Raw genomic sequence first — 24034 nt, 5'->3', positions numbered from 1 at the left:
AAGCAGGTACATTTTTCATGAGTAATATTAAAGCAGCTCTTTAGAGAAAAAAAAAAGAAGTTTAAATTTATTTGGTTTTAGTTCTTTTTGCTCCAATTTGTACAACTCAAGTCTTGAAATGAAATCATGGAAAAATACATGTGCATTAACTAATGGCGTTTTTAATGCAACAGATATAATATCTTAGATGGTGGTAGTGAAGGGTCTATTCAGAAATCTATTTCATGCCATGTTTGATGACAAAACCTTTGAGGTATGTAAAGAATGATACAGGGGAGAGGGTTTGTATTTACCAGAAATGATTACTAGTTTAGAACGCTACTTGTACGTTTTTGGTTCATATACTGCATTCCTTGCATGAAGGCCAGAAATTACAGCTGCTTCATTAATGAGGTAAATTCCGCTCCATTAAGTGGTCACTTTTGATTATTAAATGATCGCTTTCGATTTTATTTCTATGCTTGTGAGTGCCATATGAGGAATGGCAGCTGGCAAAGTCACTGGTATTGCTGCTCTGTTAAAACCAATGTCAGTGCGCTGAGCAGCGGGATTTGAGCTCGGTGTAACGCCGTCATTATGGCCCTCACTGAGCACGTCAGTAATGGCCAGCAAGTGGTCTGTAATGCAGCCTATTACTGTGCAGTGCTGCACTGCCCATGGAGGCAGATACACTGAATTAAAATATCTATAGGAAGGGACTAATGACATGGGGGCCTTCTACCTTTCAAATACCGCTTGGTCTCAAATGAAATTTTCTTTTCCAATAGACCTACGGAAAAATAATCCCATCCAAACAAATTCAAATTCTGCAGTAAGAAGGTGGCTGTGAACTGGTGTGACGTCTTTCAAGTCCCTTTACTGTTTTGTTAAGTCCTCTTTTAGTTGTTGGGAGTATTTTAGCAGGGTTGTTAAAAAAAAAAATACGTATGCTGCACAGTTTATGTGACACAAACTGGTTTTGATGTTCTGTAATAGATAAGATAAGGGATCGTGTGTTGTTCTGTGTATGCATTTGATTTTGTAAATGTGTGTCAATGAGTAAGCCATCATCTGTTATCTGGGGAAGAAGCAAACTTGTTTCTGTGTTGCTCTTACGGTAAATCTGAAAAAAACACGCAAAACTTGATATATGTGGACTGCAGATTTATTTATCCTCAGTTGCAGACTTGTAAAGTTTTATAATATGCTTAAATACATCTAATTATTTTTTGACATGCTGTACAGATAATATACATTTTTTGTTCTGAATCACTTTTAAATGCTTTATTCATTAAATAAACTCCATCCGAAAACCCTCTCTTCTGCGTTTACTGAATTGTGTAGATGTGTGCTTTTGTTTCAACCTTCTAAAAGGCCTTGTCGTCTTTTCCTTCCAGTCTCTTAACCCAAGCAGCATTGTGCATATATATATAGTGCAAAACGAGGATGACTATTTTATTTGGACCTCCAGGGCCTTGTGTAGGAGTCCCAGAATGCACTGTGGGTAGTTACAGAACAAACGGAAGAAATGATAAATAAAATGTTGAGGTATTATTGTAAGATTCGTTTCTTAAAATATTTTGGTACTTGTGTACTAAAGGGACGGCTGTGAAACCTCCCTGTGGAGCCCAACACTAGAATGGGTATGTCAGTCAGTCAGTCACTATGTCATTATCCAACCCGCTATATCCTAACACAGGGTCACGGGGGTCTGCTGGAGCCAATCCCAGCCAGCACAGGGCGCAAGGGAGGAACAAATCCCAGGCAGAGTGCCAGCCCACACACACTGGGGACAATTTTGGATCACCAAAGCACTTAACCTGCATGTCTTTGGACTGTGGGAGGAAACCCACGCAGATACGTGGAGAACATGCAGACTCCACGTAGGGAGGACCCGGGAAGAGAACCAAGGTCTTGTAACTGCAAAAGAAGGAGCACTACCACTGCACCATCATGCTGCCCTGAAACCTTATGTGACCACTTCAATTTGGTGCCATGCCACCCGTTTATTACACAAGTACCAATATTTGATTATTTTCATCATTTTTGTAGATCTGACTTACAATAACAAGTGTACATTTTACTCTGTCGATTAGTGGTTTGTGGTCGGTGAAAAGAGACCCACAGCAGCGACCCTCCTGTAAGTGATATGCGAGACGTGGAAGTGAAGCTTGGTGATCGACTGATTTTTATTGCTTTCTGTTGTGGGGATTTTTGCTGATAGCTCATCTAGTTTGTGATCGCACACACACTGTTTTTACTCCTTCCTAATGAATCACAAACTTCTTCTTACAAATGTGGTCGCTCTGATCAAATTCCGTTCTCATGTTATATGAACTACAAATACACAATGTCAGACTCTTAATGACGTAAATGTAATACTAGTAAAGCTTCAATTATGGTAAGGATATTTGTAGATTCTTTTAAGTTGTAAGAAATAAGTAACTAAAGCGCAACACTCTGGATTTCTCTACTTAAAAAGCGTCCTACGTATCTCACAAGGGTTTTTAAAGTGTGTTAGCGAGGTGGTAATCATTGCTTTTCTCTTAATAATGAATTGGCATTAATCACGTCTGAATTGTCATCCGAAGTGTCCACATGATTAGCACTGTGCTAAATATCTTTTGAGGCATTTGCAGTGGTATTTCTGCACACTTAACTTGAATAATTAAACATACTGGATGTGCAGTTAGATGCTCAAATTTAAACAAAAGGGCTGTGAACAAACTAGAGCTTTGCTGGTAGTTATTTTACTGGCAATATTGTGATTTATAACACACACAAATGTTGGCCCATTGGCAGGTTGCTGTGGAGTTTGTCTCTGAAGTTTTCTCCACAGGATTTCAGGACGTGGGAGCAGATCTGAACAAGTAGTACAGAAACAAGATGGTGAACGCATCAGGTAGGCTGACTTGTGTTTCCTGTTAATTGACATGAAAGTAATGTAGTTGAATGCATTCGTATCGTGGTGATGAACGCTACTACTACTGTGGACTGGACTGACTACTTTCTGTAGGTAAAATGGGTCTTGCTTGTAGTTATTGAAGTTGGTAATCTGATTTGTACTTTCTGTTAAATACAATTATAAATGTATTCTTCTACTGTTGTTACTAAACTAACATGGTTATCAGCTCAACCGTATTCTGTTGTGGAACTCTACAAATACACAACTTCTATCCCTCCAACTTTCTCCATCTCTCTATACATAAGGGTTACGTTCATCTGTCACATGATTACACATGAACCACTGAGGCTAGCACCTTGATCTGAAAGCTCGTGACGCGACATGCACCGGTGAAGCAAAAAATATGGCTGGCGGCAACATCTACAGAGTTCTCAGCGTTTGGGTCTTTCTTATGGCAAACTGCATAGGCAAAATGAGCGAGGGGGTGACATCTGCTGAACATGAGGCCAATTGCAGAAGCCGATTACGTGATAGGAAGAAGAAGAATGACCGCTCCGGCATCTGCTGCCCGGACATACAGACAAACATGAGGCGTGGCAACCAACTGGTGCTCACAAAATACTGGAGCTGGAGCCTCAGCCTTGGGAGGACTGGAGGTTTGAGTGTTTTCTAGTGGGTAATTAATTTGAGGTCATCTCGCTAGCCATGTTAGTTTCTGAAACCAGTGTATAAATGCTTGTCCTTTTCACTTTTATTTTCTTCATTTTTTTTCTTATTCCTTTATTAGACCTGGCCAGTTTTAAATTGAAATCCTTCGGTTTCTGTGTATGTCCAAACCCCCTAAAATCTTACACAGTTCAGTACTGAATTATTTTTTGAAGCTCATGATGGTATATACCACTGTGCTGAGAACAGAGAGCACTCAGTTTTTAACTTTCTTATCAATTTATGTTCAGTCCCAAAGATATCACGTCCTAGTGAGCTGAATGACTTCCGGCCTGTTGCTCTGACATCACATCTGATGAAGACCATGGAGCGGCTGCTGCTTCACCACCTGAGGCCACAGGTCCTCCTTCCAGGAGAAGGTGGGAGCGGAGGATGCCATCATCTATCTATATGCTACACCGATCCCTCTCCCACTTGGACAGAGGCAGTGGTGCTGTAAGAATTATGTTTTTGGACTTCTCTAGCGCCTTCAACACCATCCAACCTCTGCTCCTTAGGGACAAGCTGACAGAGATGGGAGTAGATTCACACCTGGTGGCATGGATTGTGGACTATCTTACAGACAGACCTCAGTATGTGCATCTCGGGAACTGCAGGTCTGACATTGTGGTCAGCAACACAGGAGCACCGCAGGGGGACTATGCTTTCTCCGGTCCTGTTCAATCTATATACATCAGACTTCCAATGCGATTCTGAGTCCTGCCACGTGCAAAAGTTCGCTGACGACACTGCTATCGTGGGCTGCAGGAGGAGGAGTACAGAAAGCTAATCAAAGACTTTGTTAAATGGTGCGACTCAAACCACTTACACCTGAACACCAGCAAGACCAAGGAGCTGGTGGTGGATTTTAGGAAGCCCAGGCCCCTCATGGACCCCGTGATCATCAGAGGTGACTGTGCAGAGGGTGCAGACCTTTAAATATCTGGGAGTGCAGCTGGATGACAAACTGGACTGGACTGCCAATACTGATGCTCTGTGTAAGAAAGGTCAGAGCCGACTATACTTTCTGAGAAGGTTGGCGTCCTTCAACATCTGCAGTAAGATGCTGCAGATGTGCTACCAGACGGTTGTGGCCAGTGCCCTCTTCTACGCGGTGGTGTGCTGGGGAGGCAGTATAAAGATGAAAGACGCCTCACGCCTGGACAAACTGGTGAGGAAGGCAGGCTCTATTGCAGGAATAAAGCTGGACAGTTTGACATCCGTGGCAGAGCGACGGGCGCTGAGCAGACTCCTGTCAATCATAGAGAATCCACTGCATCCACTGAACAGGATCATCTCCAGGCAGAGGAGCAGCTTCAGCGACAGACTGCTGTCACCATCCTGCTCCACTGACAGACTGAGGAGTTCGTTCCTCCCCCACACTATGTGACTCTTCAATTCCACCCGGGGGAGTAAATGCTAACATTATTCAAAGTTATTGTCTGCTTTTACATGCATTATTTATTACTCTTTAATTTAATATTGTTTTTTGATGCTGGATTATGTGAATTTCCCCTTGGGATTAATAAAGTATCTATCTATCTATCTAATAGTTTTACAACCAAGTGTAGATATGTCTCTCTATTATAATAAACAAAATCACGCGAGACAAGACTTTTTATCCTGCGACGAGATGTGATCTTTTTCAAGAGACCTTTTGGAATGAAGTCCCGCAAGACGGAGACTTTTTAATGTGAGATTCTTTCAAGTCACGTCATACTTACAACCATTTCCAAACAAGACCACGGTCCTCTCAACTCTCAATCGTGTGAATGCTTTTGTCAGACACACTTCTTGCTCTCTCAGCTCTTATAAATTTTTTCATTTTCCTCACTTTAAGTTCCCAATTAAAGAAGACGTATTGTGTCCAAATCTTATTGAAGAATTTCACCACGAAGAGTTATCAACAGAAGAAATGAGTACATGGGCAATCCTAGAAATGAGATACGAGGAAGTCAAATGAATTGTCGATCGGTTACACAGCAGATTGGATCAATGCGTATCAATAGACTAAGCGGAAACAGTTGGTGGTGACAGTGCGGAAGATGAAAACATCAACTTACAATATCCCTAAGAATATCTACAACCGTAAACGCCGTCTGGTCCTCGTCCGCATGAATTACTGTTGAAAGAAGGATGTATCCAAGAAAGGTAATGTAGGACATCTCCAGGGGATAACATTAGACACCAAAGGAGATCTTGATTTGCCATTCGTATTAAAACATTCATAGTTTCCCGTTAGAATAGCTTTTGCAAAGACAATTTACAAATCACAGAGACAAACATTCAAAGAAGTTGTTTTATTTAATAGAGAGAAAGAAACAAAATGCAATCCTGGGCAGTTATACGTTGGTGTGGATGCAAATGTAACACTTCACATGAAAATGTAAATCTGTTTAAATTGTACATTCACATCCCCATATGCGAGTGGCAGAACCTCACAGAGGCTAGTGGATAGCGCTGGCCAGGGGGTTGGCAAACGAAGCGAGCGAGCGAGCAGGGAGAAAAGCCCCTTAGTCTTATTAAATGTACTACGTAATTGCTGGACTTTTACACTCTTTAGATGTGCCACTCCCTTATACTTTGGGCTACGTGGACATGCTCCATCCTCCTGTGACGCTGAATTGGAGAATGTAAAGATAAACTTGACTTCTTTTAAAGGTGGCTGTTGAGATGCATAACAAGAAGAGTTCAAGCTGCCATTGTAATGAGAGCTGGAGGTTTGGAGGTTGCCTTCTGTCCCCTGCTCTTGTATACAAGTTCGTCTTTCATATTTTTTTTTTTTCTGTGACTTTAATCCGTATTTGTAAGTTTAATTGCAGTTTCAAGATTGAAAGGTTTAGCCCTCATTGAAGCTTATCTGAAAGTCTTAAACATAAGGGTCATAAGGGTTAATGAGACTGCCCTGGCAGTGCCCTTCAGACTGGTCCCCATTCCTAATCAAGTGTGTGTGTGTGTGTGTGTGTGTTGTATTTACATGCAGTGTACACACATTTGACCGAAATCCACTTGACAGGCCAAGAAGGCCCTGCATTTTAATCAGCTTTGTGTTAAGTCACTCACTTGTGAGATTCAGAGACTCCGCGGTCTTCTTGAGGAGGAACCAGGGGGGCAGCAATATTACCACTGCGGCCTCTTCATTTCCTTTTATGTCTTTTCTTACCTAGCTGGGAAAACATTTTAAATACAAGTAAAGCAGTTGTCATCGTGACTGGGTGTATGTTTGTGGCCTTTTATATTTTTTCCGTATCTTTTCCTTGATTTTCCTCAAGTATTCCTCATGAAGTGAAGCAGACCCTGGCATAATGAGAGCCATGGGCACCAGCAGTGACAAATCCGCCATAAAACTCCTGCACATGCCACTCTATTCAGTTGTACAACCCTGGATGGGACTGGCTGTTCCATCCAGCAACTGGGGGTTCCCAGTAGTTTATTGTCTTTGGGGTCTTTGTAAATGGGAGTTTCATTTGCCCTCATTAAGGCTTATCTGAAAGTCTCTTAATATAAGGGTCATGAGGGTTAATGAAACTGCCCTGGCAGTGCCCTTCAGATTGGGCCCCATCTCTTTACAACTTTCATTCCGCTCTGTTGCCCACCGAGTTCAATTTCCTTTACATTAGCTTATATCAGCAGAGTCCAAAGACCTGCAGGTTCGGTGAACTGGTGATCCTAAATTGGCCCCAGTGTGTGACTGGTGTGGTTTCACCTCAAGATGGACTGGCGCCCAAATGGGATAGGCTCCAGAAGACCCTTGCGACCCTGTTTAGGACTAATGAAATAAAGAGGTTTAAAAATAAAAAGACGAAAGGACCATTTAAAATCTATTATCTTTCCCACCGTATCTGTCAATGTCATTTTTATATTTATGTGCGTGGATTGCTCACCATTTTGCGTTTCATTTCTCTGATGTATTCTGTAAAGGTCTACAGCACAGGGATCACAAGCTACGCTGGCACCACTGGGCACAAGGCAGGGACCACCCTAAGGCACGGCACCAGTCGATCTCGATTTATTCATTTAAAATGTGCCATCACAGTTAGTTCTCTACATATGCGTTAATTTAATAACACTGTCAGTTAAGTGAAATGCTGTTATTTCGCAGTCCAGGTGAATTTTCCTTTCAATTTTTTTTTAATCGTGATTGTGTTGAGCTTTTTACATCACATTTAATTTCACCCCCCGACTGTAACAGCAGTTAATCAAATATTCACATCACTCAAGAGGAGGGTGTATTGTAGATATTTTCTAAAAGAAGCCAAAAATAACTAATCAATATTTACTGTATTATACAGCTTGGAGATGAATCACAGGGCCTGTCAAAGGGGTGTTGAGATGGTCACAGCGTTGATTTACCAGACAGATAATTGCAGAACAATCCAGGCGAGCTGCACCTGTTCCTTTGCGTGGGACTGCCTTGCTAAATTATAATTATTTGGTATTTATACAGATCTGCATTGACAGCATCTTTTTGCATTGCTTTTTTAGTCAGAAGACCAGTGTAATTACCATGCAAAGTGACTGCAAATAGAGGGATGTGTGAGACCTTGGACCATTTAATGAATGCCATTGTGACGCAAGACAGTCTTGCAATCTCCACTATTGCTTTCTTGGCAAGATGCACCACCTGGCCCAGAATCAAGAAGCAGACAAAGCAGAAGAAGAAGAAGAAGAAGGTACCGAGTCATCTCACTGCTTTAAACAAGTATACTATTTTTATAAGATGTGGGTATGCATATTTAAAAAATGTCTCTGTGTATGGGTGCATGTTTATGTATTATATGTAAAAAATATATGCAAAATGTGGGTGGCTATGAGGTGGGGGGAGAGCATGGAGAACAAAGTGTTGCAGATACCCTTAAATGAAAGTTTGCAAAGTGCCCTTTAATCCCATCTGAACTGTTTGATTTGTAATTTTAAACTGAGCAGCAGAAGGGGAGAAATCAGGGAAGGATGGGTCGGGGGTCCTGGAGGTGAGTGGGCCTTGCAGTGGACTTTGGCGCTGTCTCTAGAGATGGTTTTCAGGATAAGCTTCAGCACACCAAGACCCTGAGTTGGAGTGAGCAGTTTTAAAAGTGTCTTGCCATATAGTTTGTAAGCGTGTCTGTCTGTTTGTTTGTATATGTGTGTGTGTATACAGTTTGGACTCCCCCAGAGAATGTTCTATTTGACACAAATTGATACCTTTTAGGGTAGCATGGCGGCGCAGTGGCTAGCACTGCTTCCTCACAATAAGGAGACCTGGGTTCCCTGCGTGGAGTTTGCATGTTCTCCCCGTGTTTCTGTGGGTTTCCTCTCACAGTCCAAAGACATGCAGGTTAGGTGCATTGGCGATTCTAAATTGGCCCTAGTGTGTGCCCTGAGGTGGGTTGGCACCCTGCCCGGGATTGGTTCCTGCCTTATGCCCTGTGTTGGCTGGGATTGGCTCCAGCAGACCCCCGTGACCCTGTGTTCGGATTCAGTGGGTTGGAAAATGTCGTGTATGACTGTCAGGCCCCATTGTCAGCAGCCATTCCTTCAGTGGCCTAACAGTCATCTCCCTTACATTAACTCTAAGTAGTCATTTTAAATGCTAACTGGTTATTAGATAGATAGACACTTTATTAATCCCAAGGAGAAATTCACATAATCCAGCAGCAGTATACTGATACAAAGAAACAATATTAAATTAAATAGTAATAAAAATGAAAAAATTAAAATAAAATTAATGTTAGCATTTACTCCCCCGGGTGGGATTGAAGAGTCACATAGTGTGGGGGAGGAACGATCTCCTCAGTCTGTCAGTGGAGCAGGATGGTGACAAAAGTCTGTCACTGAAGCTACTCCTCTGCCTGGAGATGATCCTGTTCAGTGGATGCAGTGGATTCTCCATGATTGGCAGGAGCCTGCTCAGCGCCCGTCGCTCCACCACAGATGTCAAACTGTCCAGCTCCATGCCTACAATAGAGCCTGCCTTCTTAACAAGTTTGTCCAGGTGTGAGGCGTCTTTCATCTTTATGCTGCCACCCCAGCACACCACCGCGTAGAAGAGGGCACTCGCCACAACCGTCTGGTAGAACATCTGCAGCATCTTATTGCAGATGTTGAAGGACGTCAACCTTCTCAGAAAGTATAGTCTGCTCTGACCTTTCTTACATAGAGCATCAGTATTGGCAGTCCAGTCCAGTTTGTCATCCAGCTGCACTCCCAGATATTTAGAGAATATTAGAGAAACCTTTGCACTTGCATTAGCACCACTGAAGCCTGTTATTGTGTTCATTTGAGTTGCACGGTACTCCTCATCCTAGCGTTCAGTTTTGGGCTCTAAAATGGCCAAACTGAGACAGCTTTCTCCAGAAACATGTCAGTCTTTTGAATGATGATTAAGTCTATAAGACCAACTGCTGAGAAACTGGAGATTCCATGCAATGGTGTCTATAACTGTCTGCAGTGAAGAGGGCACAGTGGATCTAACTAGGATGGAAGGGGAAGATACAGATGGATAACAGTACAAGAGAACAGCAGCTCTTTAAATGAATAAATAAATATATAAATAGGTAGACAAGCAGGTAAATAAATATACACGCACACTTTGGTCCGAGCACTTAAGAACATCAGTTTGTACAAACACCTTTCAAATCCTCAGTTGGCATCGTTCTTAAATACACACCAAATAATTGTGTCATCAGCAACAGAGAAAAGATGACTCTGGGACGCCTGGCCTAAGAGGCAAAGCTTCATATAAAAAAACAATATCTGAAAGTAGAAAATAAAAAAAAAAGGTAAAAATGGGCAAAGGAACACAAACATCAGACTCCTAGGGAGACAATGGCAGTGCAACTGGGGCAGCAAAGGTTAGCAATCCAAACTGCAGCATCTGAGAGGGGAGCACCCATAACAAGCTACAGAAAGCCCTTCAGTCAGACCCCCCCCACCACCCCAGGGGTCCCCAACAGAGGGATGGAGGATGAGTACCCCAATCGGACAGGTAAACAGGCAACAAACCTGGCAAATGGAATATTGACTGTGAGTGCAGTTTGTGGTTGTAACACAACCTTAAGATCCACCAGGCCAAGATGAAGTGTTTACTGAGGGATCAAGAACAGCAGCTTGCCGGGTTAACTCCTGGTGAGATGCAGGAGAAGTCGGACCCAAAGTCAAACAACAGCACCCAGCATCTCCAAGCACCTCAAACCCCATCAGGAGGCTTTCATCCAGAACACCAGCAGATCTTGTGGCCCACAACTAAAAAGGAGAAACAGTGGCCAACACAGCCAAAGGCGAGTGTATTTGAAGCTCCAGTTAATGGTCAAGATCATTATTACATTCGCAGCTGAACGCTTTGACATAAAGGAACCGCCAGGTCACCAAGAACAGTAGCATAGCAAACCGTCAAGATCAGGCTGCTGGAGCAGGAGCACAGGTGGAGTGGTGGCCCTGAGGCTAGGGATCTACACTGGCAATCCTGTAAATGCCAAAACTGACTCCGTTCTGCTCTGCTCTGCTCTGCTCTGCTCTGTTGGGCCCTTGAGCAAGGCCCTTAACCTGCAATCGCTGAGCGCGTTGAGTAGTGAGAAAAACGCCAAGAATTATTATATTTTATTATTAGGATCTTGAGGTGACCAGCATTGTATAAGTTCACACCTCACAAGAATGACCTGAAACTTCAGTTCACACAGATTAAAATGAATACATTCACGTTCACAGTTCACCATTTTAATTTTGAACTCCTTCATATTCAGTTCATTTTGTATTCTTAAGGAGTGAGAATAAATGACCCATGAGTTTACTTTTTTCAATTTTGCATGCCTTATATTAGGCTGTTAGTGTTTTTTGAATAAAATATGATAATTATGAAGACTTCTTTATTTAAATCTATATGTATAATTCACTAAGGCAAGACAACCATGGAAAGCACGCTGGAAGGGGCGTGGACTCACTGAGCAGCCGGATACAATTGGACAAGTAAGACACCTATGGCGCACGCAGGAAGGAGCCACGCCCACCAACTCTGTTCATAGAGGCCTGTTTCTCACGGAGGTGAATTGCTGTATGTAGCGTGTTAAACGGTTTGCGAGGGGTATCTCATGGGATCCTTAAAACAATCCTTTACAACTGAGGTTAAAACACAATGAAGTAAGCAGTCTTTAAAAAGCGAGTTTTCGGTTACGACGCACGACCGCGTGCAGCATAGCAAACTGTTTTACACGCTACATACAGCAATTCACATCCACGACAAACCTGCGTCTTCTTAGATGCTCCTGCAGGTACACGGAAAGTCTACGTGAGTCACAGGTGCATCTGGACTGTGCAAAGACGACGACGACTCAAGTGACGAGTTGGAGGTGGGCACATGAGCGATGGCGGTCCGCCAGTTTTCAGTCACGGACGATTGTGTGTTGGTTCGTTCCGTGCATTGTTATAATGTTGCTTTTCTTGCTGATTTATTACGTTACCGATTTTTCAAATGTTAATTTTCTCCCTGTGCTTTAAAATCATTAAAAAACCGGCCTGATTATGCGCCGTATGGTACGCCGCAGGTTGGCTAGTACACTTTATTGAGTTATACCCAGCAACAAACACATATAACCATATATGCTAATATCCTCCTGGTCAAAAAAATAATTAAATAGATGCAAGTATATATATAAATTACCGCTCTATTTCCCACTGTGACACACAAATGGTGACTGTGGAACCAGCGTGTAGGTGAACTAACTTATTACACTGCCGGTCAAAATTCACATCGTATATCGCAGTAAGGAGACACTGGGTTCGCTTCCCGGGTCCTCCCTGCGTGGAGTTTGCATGTTCTCCCCGTGTCTGCGTGGGTTTCCTCCCACAGTCCAAAGAATGCAGGTTAGGTGCATTGGCGATCCGAAATTGTCCCTTGTGTGTGTGGGTGGGTGTATGTGTGCCCTGCTCGGGGTTTGTTTCCTGCCTTGTGCCATGTGTTGGCTGGAATTGGCTCCAGCAGACCCCCATGACCCTGTAGTTAGGATGTAACGGGTTGGATAATGGATGGATGGATATTGCATGTACAACGGGGAAAAATATAGGGTGGTCCAGATCTAATTATGCAATTTTCATTACGCTATAACTTAAGTTTATTACATAGAAAATCGCCCAAAAAGTTCTGGACCATCAAGAAGTGTGCGAACTGATGACATGAAGAATCGTCCCCGCATAAATCAAAGTCATTTTGACGATCTGGATCTTCATAATTAGATCTGGACCACCCTATACAGAGTGGCCTGGCGAAGTCCAACGTTTTCCTAAAAGTGAAAGCGGAGATTCACTGCGTGCTAGTGTCAGTAGGGGTGCAGCTTCAGCACCGACAGGGCCTATTTGATTTCACGTTATTTTTTCGGAATATAAATTAATGGCAAAAAATTTTGTACGAAATAAATGTTCGTAAAAATCCACTATTTGTCTTTATCCGAATACCGTATTCAGATTTGGCTCCACCCCTACATTACAGGGTAAGGCAAAACATTTAATCTGGACCTAAACCAGAATGTCACATAAAACCGAACGAGCTCATGTTCAGGTTCTTCACTTGCAGAAACGTTACGTTAAGTTCACCGTTCTTAGATAAAGGAGCTTGTTCAATGAAGGCGCTCTGTTGAAGAGCTTATGCACAACACTGGAGGCGACAATACAAAGTCGTGAGCAGTGAAGACAAGTCGGCATGACTGGAACGTGTGAGGGAGGAAGCTCATGACCGTTTGCTGGGCAGAAAGACACAGAAGGGGTGCTGGGAAAAGACATGGCCTTCACCACAGGAAACGTCTTGGTAAATCCAAAGTGGTGAAAAAGGGTATCCATTTGTATCAAAAACACAAACATTTCAGGGTGTTACCAAACAATTGACTGGTAGTGTGTGTGGAAATAAATGTTCAGTGTTTTTTGACTTATTGCCTAAACTTAAACTACAGATAGCTAGTGCGTGCCTGTTTGAAATTCACTACAATGAATTATTACAATAACCTTGATGGCAGTACCCTTTCAAATTCTAATAAATCACAGGACGTTATTTTAAAAGCCGTAGTAAATTTGTTAAGATAATTTCTCTGTACATGCAGTGACAAGTCATGCCATACTGGATATGCTGCTACTGTGCCAGTTGGTAACGGCTATGGCTTATCAAAAAAAACGAGGATATAATTTGTGGTTTTGGAGTCGACTCCCTGCCATCTTTCATGAAAGAAAAAGTGACATAAACTTGCATCAGTTATTTGGCAGTGTGGGACTAGATGTCATTTTGTTTAAAAAGAACAGCTTAAAACTGGTTAGTATTACAAGGCTGATAGACCGGACACAAATTATTACTTGCACTGTGGGTGTTATTAAAATTCCGTATCATGCAGACCTCATTTTTTTTTCCTTAACAGCAGGTCGTGTGTAGCAGCCACCTAATTTAGTGGGCATGCAGCTTAAGTACAATTGAGCCGCTCAGATCGTAGATCATTCGAGGACACCCAGCCATTCAGTAGGAAGGAGGGTTTGGGCCATTTTGCTTACTTGTATCTGCTTGTGTGTTCCTTCAGCTATTTTCTGTTTCTTTACAGAGAGTAAAGAAGCAAATCAGACTGAAGAATCGGCTTGAATCAGGTGAACTTTAGTAAGATTCTAAGGACATCAGAATAATAATAATTAGAACAATCCAGATGAGAACAGGCCATTCAGCCCAACAAAGCTCGCCAGTCCTATCCACTTATTTCCTCCAAGAAAACATCAAGTCGAGTTTTGAAAGTCCCTAACGTCTTACTGTCTACCACACTACTTGGTAGCTTATTCCAAGTGTCTATCGTTCTTTGTGTAAAGAAAAACTTCCTAATGTTTGTGCAAAATTTACCCTTAACAAGTTTCCAACTGTGTCCCCGTGTTCTTGATGAGCTCATTTTAAAATACAAGTCTCGATCCACTGTACTAATTCCCTTCATAATTTTAAACACTTCAATCATGTCACCTCTTAATCTTCTTTTGCTTAAACTGTAAAGGCTCAGCTCTTTTAATCTTTCCTCATAATTCAAACCCCTGTAGACCTGGAATCAGCCTAGTCGCTCTTCTCTGGACCTTTCTAGTGCTGCTATGTCCTTTTGTAGCCTGGAGACCAAAACTGCACACAGTACTCAAGATGAGGCCTCACCAGTGCATTATAAAGGTTGAGCATAACCTCCTTGGACTTGTACTCCACAGATCGTGCTATATAACCTAACATTCTGTTAGCCTTCTTAATGGCTTCTGAACACTGTTTGGAAGTTGATAGCTTAGAGTCCACTATGACTCCTAAATCCTTCTCATAAGGTGTACTCTCGATTTTCCGACCGCCCATTGTGTATTCAAACCTAATATTTTTACTTCCTATGTGTAATACTTTACATTTACTGACATTAAATTTCATCTGCCACAAATCTGCCCAAGCCTGTATGCTATCCAAGTCCTTCTGTAATGATATAACGGATTCCAAATTATCTGCTAATCCACCTATCTTGGTATCATCTGCAAACTTAACCAGCTTGTTACTTATATTCCTATCTAAATCATTTATATATATTAAAAATAGCAGCCCCTAGCACTGACCCCTGTGGAACACCACTCTTAACATCAGCCAGTTCTGATGAGGTTCCTCACACCATCACCCTCTGCTTCCTGTGTCTGAGCCAATTCTGCACCCATCTAAAAACATCACCCTGAACTCCCACTTCTTTTAACTTGATGCCCAACCTCTCATGTGGCACCTTATCAAATGCTTTCTGAAAGTCCAGATAAATAATATCATAAGCTCCACTTTGATCGTATCCTTTTGTTGCCTCCTCATAGAATTCCAACATGTTAGTAAAACACGACCTCCCCCTTCTGAACCCATGCTGACTGTTCAGAATAACTCCTGTCCTTGTCATGTGTTGCTCAATCTTATCCTTAATAATTCCTTCCATTAATTTTCCTGTGATGCTTGTTAAGCTTACTGGCCTATAGTTGCTTGGATCTGCCCTGTCACCCTTTTTATATAATGGGATGATATTTGCCATTTTCCAGTCCTTTGGAATCTCTCCAGTGCACAGTGACTTCCTAAAAATATGTGTCAAGGGTTTATATATGTACTCACTAGCCTCCTTAAGAACACGAGGATAAATATTATCTGGGCCTGGTGATTTGTTTGATTTCATCTTATTTAATCTGAGCAGCACTTCTCCCTCTACAATTTCCAAATCCCTCAGTACCTCCTTAGTAGTGTGTTTACCTCTGGAGGTTATCCACTTGCTCACTTGTAAACACCTCAGAAAAATGTAAGTTTAGGGCATCTGCTATTTCATTGTCTGTATCTTTTAATTCTCCTTTACTATTCCTGATGAACTTGACCTCCTCCTTAACTGTTCTTTTACTACTAAAATACTGAAAGAATCTCTTGGGGTCTTCTTTCGCCTTATCTGCTATATTCCTCTCCAACTGTCTTTTAGCCTCTCTGATATCCTTCTTAATGGTTGCCCTCATTTTCTCATACGCTACGATTCTCTTTGCAGTCATTAGTCTTATATGCCTTATACAGCAGTTTTTTTCTTTGCAACTTCTTTTTTAAATCTTTATTAATCCATCGTGGAGTTTTTTTTAGTTTCCTATTACTTTCAAATTTAGGTATGTATTTGTCCTGCATTACATTTAAAAATTTTTTAAACCTGTTCCACTCCTCCTCGACTGTCTCCACATTTAAAAGCTTATCCCAGTCTATCCTACTTAGACTTTGTCCCTTCTGCTCAAAATTAGCCCTACTAAAGTTCAACTTAACAATTTTAGTCTTTGCATCTGTACTCTTACAAAATACTGAGAATTGTATTACATTATGGTCACTTGACCCTAGTGGTTCAATCACCTCTACACCCTCAATTCTATCCTGATTATTACAGAATACTAAATCCAGACAGGCTTCACCCCGTGTTGGTGCTTAATAATAATAATTATAATAATAATAATACTGCATTTTATTTACTGTATATAGCACCTCTCCCATGCTCAAGAGATACACAGTCTGTGCAGATCTACCGTCACTTACTTGGTTAATCTAATATTATGAAGGACGCTTTCAAATGTGATCAGTATTTTACCATTTTTATTTCTATACAAAAATAATGGAGCTGATTTTGGTAACAAACTATTTTCTTTCATTTGATGGACAGTAAAGGACAAAGAACAGGAGAGATGGGATGTGTATTAAAACTAAAGGACTGGCAGTTATATTTCAGATTAAACCGGTGACCTGTGTTATCCATTTGAGAAATGTCATTTGGGCAGTGAGAGTTTGCACTGGCCTAAGAGCAGACCGCGTGTATTTTATATAACAAACGTTTAGAAGTGCTGTTTGCAGAAGAAAATGAAAAACAAGCAGTGTAGTGGAAGGAGATAGATAATTAAGTGCTGTCTGGACAATGTTTACACGAGCTGACGCCTACAAGGCACTGGGCTGTTCAGATCATATCAGCGTTTTATGGTTCCTGCATACAAGTCCCTGCTGAAGCGCACTAAACCAGCCCGCAAGAGCATCAGAGTGCAGGTTGGTGCGGTTTCAGCTGACTGCTTGAATTGACAGACTGGGACATTTTCAGAGAGGCTGCTATGGATGGTGACTCCATCAATCTGGAGGAGTACACAGACTCTGTGACTGGCTGCATAGAGGATGTTACTGTTACCAAGGATGTTACCACTAGAGCCAACCAAAAGCCCTGGATGACAAGAGAAGTGCACAAGCTGCTCAAGATCAGGCCCTTCAGATCTGGAGACAAGGCCGCCCTTAGGGTGACCAGAGCCAACCTGTCTCGTGCTATAAGGAGAGCTAAGTGGGCATACGCAAAGATCAACAAACAATTCAGCAGCACCAGAGACACACGTCGTATGTGGCAGGGTGTTCAGGCAATTACAAACTACAAGCCCAATCCACACAGCAGTGATGGTGATGCCTCCCTTCCAGATGAGCTGAACAACTTCTTTGCATGGTTTGAGGCACAGAACAAAGAGCCTGCGAGAAAAGCAACACCTCCCTCCACTGACCAAGCACTCTGTCTCTCCATAACAGATGTGAGGAGGACTCTATCCAGAGTCAATCCAAGGAAGGCAGGACCTGACAACATACCTGGTCTTGTGCTCAAAGAATGTGCAAGTCAACTGGCTGGTGTCCTCACAGACATCTTCAACACATCTCTGAGCCAGTCGTCAGTCCCAACATGCTTCAAGTCGACCACCATCATACCAGTGCCAAAGAAGTCATCAGTGACTGCCTGAATGACTACCGACCAGTTGCACTCACACCAATCATAATGAAGTGCTTCAAAGGTAGTCATGTCACACATAAAGACTAATCTCCTGCCTCCCTTGACCCTCTTCAGTTTGCATACCGCTCAAACAGGTCAACTGAGGATGCCATATGCTCTGCCCTTCACATCTCCCTGACACATCTGGATAAAAAGACACATATGTCAGGATGCTATTCATAGACTTTAGCTCTGCCTTCAACACAATCATCCCTCCAAAGCTGGTTGTAAAACTGAGCAGGTTGGGCCTAAACACCACCCTCTGCAATGGATCCTGGACTTCTTGACAGAGAGGCCCCAGTCTCATCACACTGAGCACTGGAGCACCGCAGGGCTGTGTGCTTAGTCCACTGCTCTTCACCCTGCTGACTCACGACTGCACAGCCACGCACAACACCAATCACATCATCAAGTTTGCGGATGATACGACGGTGCTGGGACTGATAAGCAGGGATGATGAAAGAGCATACAGAGATGTGGCTGTCCGCATGGTGTGAAGACAACAATCTATCTCTCAATGTCGACAAAACAAAAGAGATAATCGTGGACTTCAGAAAATCACGTCCTGCCCACATCCCGCTCAGCATCAACGGTTTAGATGTGGAGATTGTTAGGAGTACCAAGTTCTGTGTGCACTTAACTGAGGAACTTACGTGGACACATAACACCTCATCACTAATCAAGAAAGCCCAGCAGAGACTACACTTCCTGAGGCCCAAGCAGATCCTCACCATGTTCTACAGAGGCATCATAGGAGTGTCCTGAAGCTGCATCACTGTCTGGTATGGCAACTGCAACATATCCGACCGCAAGCGCCTGCAAAGGATAGTGAAGACAGCAGAGAACATTATTGGGGTGCCTCTCCCTTCACTACAATATTTTACAAACGCAAGGCCTGCAAGGCAGGACCCCTTACACCCCTCACATGGACTTTTCACACTTCTGCCATCCAAGAGAAGATATTGCAGCATCAAAGCCAAATCTGAGGCTGCAGGAGAGTACCCCAAGCTGTTAACTCCTTAACACCAGGCTGCCCCTGGGACCTTCCACACGTCAACCTCCTCTACAAAACAGAACTTTTATACATGAAAACCACTATCCTGCAAAGAACTGAAAATCTCATACTGACCTCTAAGGATTTATGAAACATTCTGACCTGTCATTGTTTACACACGTCTTAAACAACTATTATCATACACTGATAATTTCTGTATTATCTATATCTATTATTTATTATTTATTTACTTATTATATTACATATCTTACACATCAATATTGCTGCTACTTGTTTGTCCTATCTTTGCACAATGTCTTGTCTTGTTTGTTTGTGTTTTAATTATAAATTTTAAAATTTTATTCTATTTTTAATTTACTATTTGCACATCATGTTGTTACACTGTGGACCCTGAGCTTCGCAATTTCGTCTATCTGTATACTTGTATATGGTTGAGATGACAATAAAGTTCACTTTGAAATACACACACACACATACTTTGGTCTGAACACACACCAGAATGAAATATAAAACAAGTAAATAAAAAAGAAAGAAAAGCATCTGACTTTGTTGTTTGTCCCCAGGGGGAAATTTGGCTTTTTGCAGAAGCTCAATAAATCAATCAATCAATCAGTCAATCTACACACACACACACACACACACACACTATGCTCTGAACACACACCACAATAACTAAAAAGGAGGAAAATTAAAAAAGAAATACAAACTTAAATGCAGTGTCTAATTGAAGTACTGTAAGTACAACTTTTGGTATTTGGTACTCGAGTTGGTGGCCCTCCTAGCAGGATGTGAGCAGCTTAACTAACCCTGTCGTCTGGTCGATTTGTAAAGAGATAAAACAGTAGAAGCAGAACACATTCATAGATGTAGTGAAGAAGTTTAGAAAAGCCATACAATTTGAGCACTACCAGTTAATGTACCACTTCTCATGTGTCTCGTACAACTTCAGTAGCTGGAGAATCGTCGATTTAGCTTTTGAATTGAGGTGGGCCAAAGCCTTCTGTACTTGGTTGTTCCAGGCTTATAACACAACTTTTCCAGTCACAGACTTACAACAACATTTATTTCTATAGCACATTTTACATTATACAAATAATGTAGCTCAAAGTGCTTTACATGATTAAGAAAAAGAAAAAAGACAAAGAACACTAATTAACATAGAATAAAAGTAAGATCCGATAGCCAGGGAGGGCAGAAAAAAACAAAAAAAACTCCAGACGGCTGGAGACAAAAAAAATAAAATCTGCAGGGGTTCAGAGGCCACAAGACCACCAAGCCCCTTCTAGGCCTTCTACCTAACATAAATGATCAGTCCTCATTGTATTCAGGGTTCTCATGGAAGAACTCGATGAGGACGGTCACGTGGACTTCTGGCCTTTAATCCATCAATGTAGGAACATCACGGTGCTTTGATCAGGTGGTGATGGCGCAGATCACCACCACAGAAAACTGGAAAAAGAACAGAAGAGAGAGTAGGGGTCAGTACAGATTTTAGAGTCATCATGAATAGTAATGATAATTAATTGAATATACAGAGCATCAGGATTAAATGAAGGTGAAGTTATGAGAAGGCCATGTTAAAGTAATGTGTTTTCAGCAGTGTTTTAAAGTGCTCCACTGTATCAGCCTGGTGAATTCCTATTGGCAGGCTATTCCAGATTTTAGGTGCATAACAGCAGAAGGCCGCCCGCCTCACCACTTCTTTTAAGTTTTGTTCTTGGAATTCTAAGCAGACACTCATTTGAAGATCTAAGGTTACGATTTGGAATATAACGTGTCAGACCCTCCGATATATAACATGGAGTGAGATTATTTAAGGCTTTATGAACCATAAGCGGTATTTTAAAGTTAATTCTGAATGACACAGGCAACCAGTGTAGTGACATCAAAACTGGAGAGATGTGCTCGGATTTTCTTTTCCTAGTTAAGATTCTAGCAGCTGCATTCTGCACTCGTTGCAGTCGATTTGTCTTTTTTTGGGTGGTCCTGAGAGGAGTGCGTTACAGTAATCTAGACGACTGAAAACAAAAGCGTGGATTAATGTCTCAGAATCTTTCAATGATATAAGAGGTCTAACTTTTAGTTACTTAATCTTCGCTAGGCGGGTGCAGTTGAGGTGTGCTCTGGTGACCACCGGTCGTGTAGTCTGACATACGCAGAGACTCAGTCAGGCCGGTGTGCAACTTTCGCCAACAAAATCCAATCAAGTTGTAGGAACAGCCGTAGGTGTGTGTGAGAGCTGATGACTGATGAGTGCTCACACAGAAGGCTAACAAGAAGTATGTTGAACCTGACCTGTTTGACTGATGATGTGTGTTTTATGTACCACGACAGAATGGAAAAGCGGAAAAAAAGGTAGACATAGCAGCTGAGTTCACCATAAAGCAAACAAACGAAACACTAAAGTGTTCACAGAGACCCCGGCTCCATCAGGTAGCACGTTACTGAGCTGTCAGAAAAAGGGACAAGCTCACGATACTTTGGAAATGTGAAACTGTGCTGGGAAGTCATCATGCGGTCCTTCAATCTGACATACCCTGCAATCTCTAGTCTTGTATGTGATATACTCCGGGGTCGAGATCAGCCATGGCAGTTGTCAAGTTTGACATCCCCTCAGAGCAGAAGTCGTGTAATGTCGCGTCAGCTTTAAGCAGCACAAATGTAAGAGGATAGAAAAGATGAATTACATCCAATGACACACTCTTGCTCACACAATACCCGTAAGAGGACTTTTATTTCTAAAATCGACTTCAACAATCATTTTGTTCTTATATAATCACTTTGTTATTCCTGATGAAATGCAAGTACAGAAATGATCAGGCTTCATATATCTGTATATTACAGGATTAAAAACATGAGGTTTAGGGAAAGGTCATGTAACAAAAGCACACAAATATGTTTATTGAAGAAAATGGGTTTTATTTATAAAAAAGTTTTCCTTTTTCACACACACACTCTGAATTTAACAGAGACTTACTGACACTCGGATGTTATTTTCTACGTGGTAATTGAAGTTCTTCGAGGTTCCTCCAGCCTCAGCAGTCAAATATCAAAGATCAAGAAGGAAGCAAAGTGTATTAAAGAATAAAATATACAAACGAAGAAACAGATTCTGTCAATGGATCTTTGATTCTGGAGATTGCCGCTGTGGACAAATCCAAAGCCTCCCAGTAGCATCCAGAAATACAGCTGAAATGGTAAATAAAGAAGTGGAGACGGGTTAAGAAAACTAAAAGCCAATAAATCACTAGATCTGGAGAATATTTGCTCACACCATTTTAGAAAGCTTTAATTTGTATATTTTCAGCATTCATTAAATGCTGCGGAAATTCCCAAACACTTGAGAATAGCAAAGATCTTCCCGTTCTTATTTAACAGGATCACAGATTTCAGACGTGCGCAGGTGAGTGGCAGATGAGGTTTACTGTAAATAAATGTGAGTTGTTTCACACAGACATCTGTTGGCTATAATTAGACAATGGAAAGTTTTGGAATGTGAGAGTAAATATTGTTAATAAGCTATGGGATGGACCAATGACCTTGGCAGTCAGTGTCCACAAGCAGACGGAGTAGAGATGGGACCGATTCTGACAAAGCCCTGAACTGTAGAAATGGAAAAATAAGTTAACTAGTTAACTGTATTGGCATCTATTTTCTGAACAGCCCTAATCTAAATTTAGGATCACAGGAAGAGTTCACCACACCAATAAAAAGCAAATTATGGAGTTAAAGATGCTGCTGGGTCAAATGCGGTATGTGATGAGTTTATAAATGTCTTTCCAAGTGTGCTTTTCATAACCCACACAGTGTCTGATTAACTCACTTTTAGACAGGTATGTAGATGTGGCAGATGATATGACGGCTCAGGATGCCACGTACAGAAGCGATTTTTAGCCCCCTGTGATCCCCATCCTGCTAGTTTATATGGTCCCTGATCAACTGACGTGACAGATGTGATGCGCCTATTGAAAGTATTCTCACCCTTTTATATTTGAGCACAGTGGATTTAATTTGCCTTTTCTGAGACTGATCAGCAGAAAAAGGCCCTTTTAATGTCCAGGTGAAAACAGATCTTGACACTGACTCGGCCCCTTTAGGACTTTAACATCTCCTGTTTTCTAAGCCATTCTTGTGTAGCTTTGGCTCTATGCTTGGGGTTGTTGTCTTGTTGGAGAACAAATCTTCTTCTAAGGTGCAGGTTTCTTTGAGACTGCATCAGATTTTCCTCCAAGATTCCCATCTATTCATTGGGCCTGCTGCAGAGAAGAATCCCCACATCATGATGCTGCCACCACCATGTCTATCATTGGGGATGGTGTGTTTTTTGGGAATGTGCACTGTTTGGTTTATGCCAAAAATGGCATTTACTCTTATAGTCAGAAAAATTAATTTTGGTCTCATCAGACCTTAGAACTTCCATCCAGTAGACTTCAGAGTCCTGGCAACCTCTGGTTGAGATGTCACGTGCGTTTTATTTATTTACTTTTTTTAAACATTGGCTTTCCCTTCGCCGCTGTCCCATAAAGCACCGCCTGGTGAAGCACCTGGGCCACATTTGTAGTCTTCACAGTCTCTTCAATCTCAACTTCTGTTGCTGGTAACTCCTTCAGAGTTATCATGGGTCTCTTGATGGCCCCCCTTTCAGGTCTTCTTTTGTATGATCAGACTTAGCGCTGTACCATACTCTTTCCAGTTCTTAATGATTGATTGGGCTGGACTCCCAGGGATATTCACTGATTTTGGATATTTTCTTGTCTCCATCCCCCGAAGCTGCTCCTCTGTCTGGAGATGATCCTGTTCAGTGGATGCAGCGGATTCTCCATGATAGACAGGAGCCTGCTCAGCGCCCGTCACTCTGCCACAGATGTCAAACTGTCCAGCTCCATGTCTGCAATAGAGCCTGCCTTCCTCACCAGTTTGTCCAGGCGTGACGCGTCCCTCTTCTTTATGCTGCCTCCCCAACACACCACCGTGTAGAAGAGGGCACTCGCCACAACCGTCTGATAGAACATCTGCAGCATCTTATTGCAGATGTTGAAGGACGCCAGCCTTCTAAGGAAGTATAGTCAGCTCTGTCCTTTCTTACACAGAGCATCAGTATTGGCAGTCCAGTCCAATTTATCATCCAGCTGCACTCCCAGGTATTTA

This window comes from Polypterus senegalus, chromosome 13, assembly GCF_016835505.1.
Source record: "Polypterus senegalus isolate Bchr_013 chromosome 13, ASM1683550v1, whole genome shotgun sequence".
NCBI classification, from domain to species: Eukaryota; Metazoa; Chordata; class Cladistia; order Polypteriformes; family Polypteridae; genus Polypterus; species Polypterus senegalus.
The sequence above is the reverse complement of the archived record's forward strand: the minus strand, read 5'-3'. Positions refer to the sequence as shown.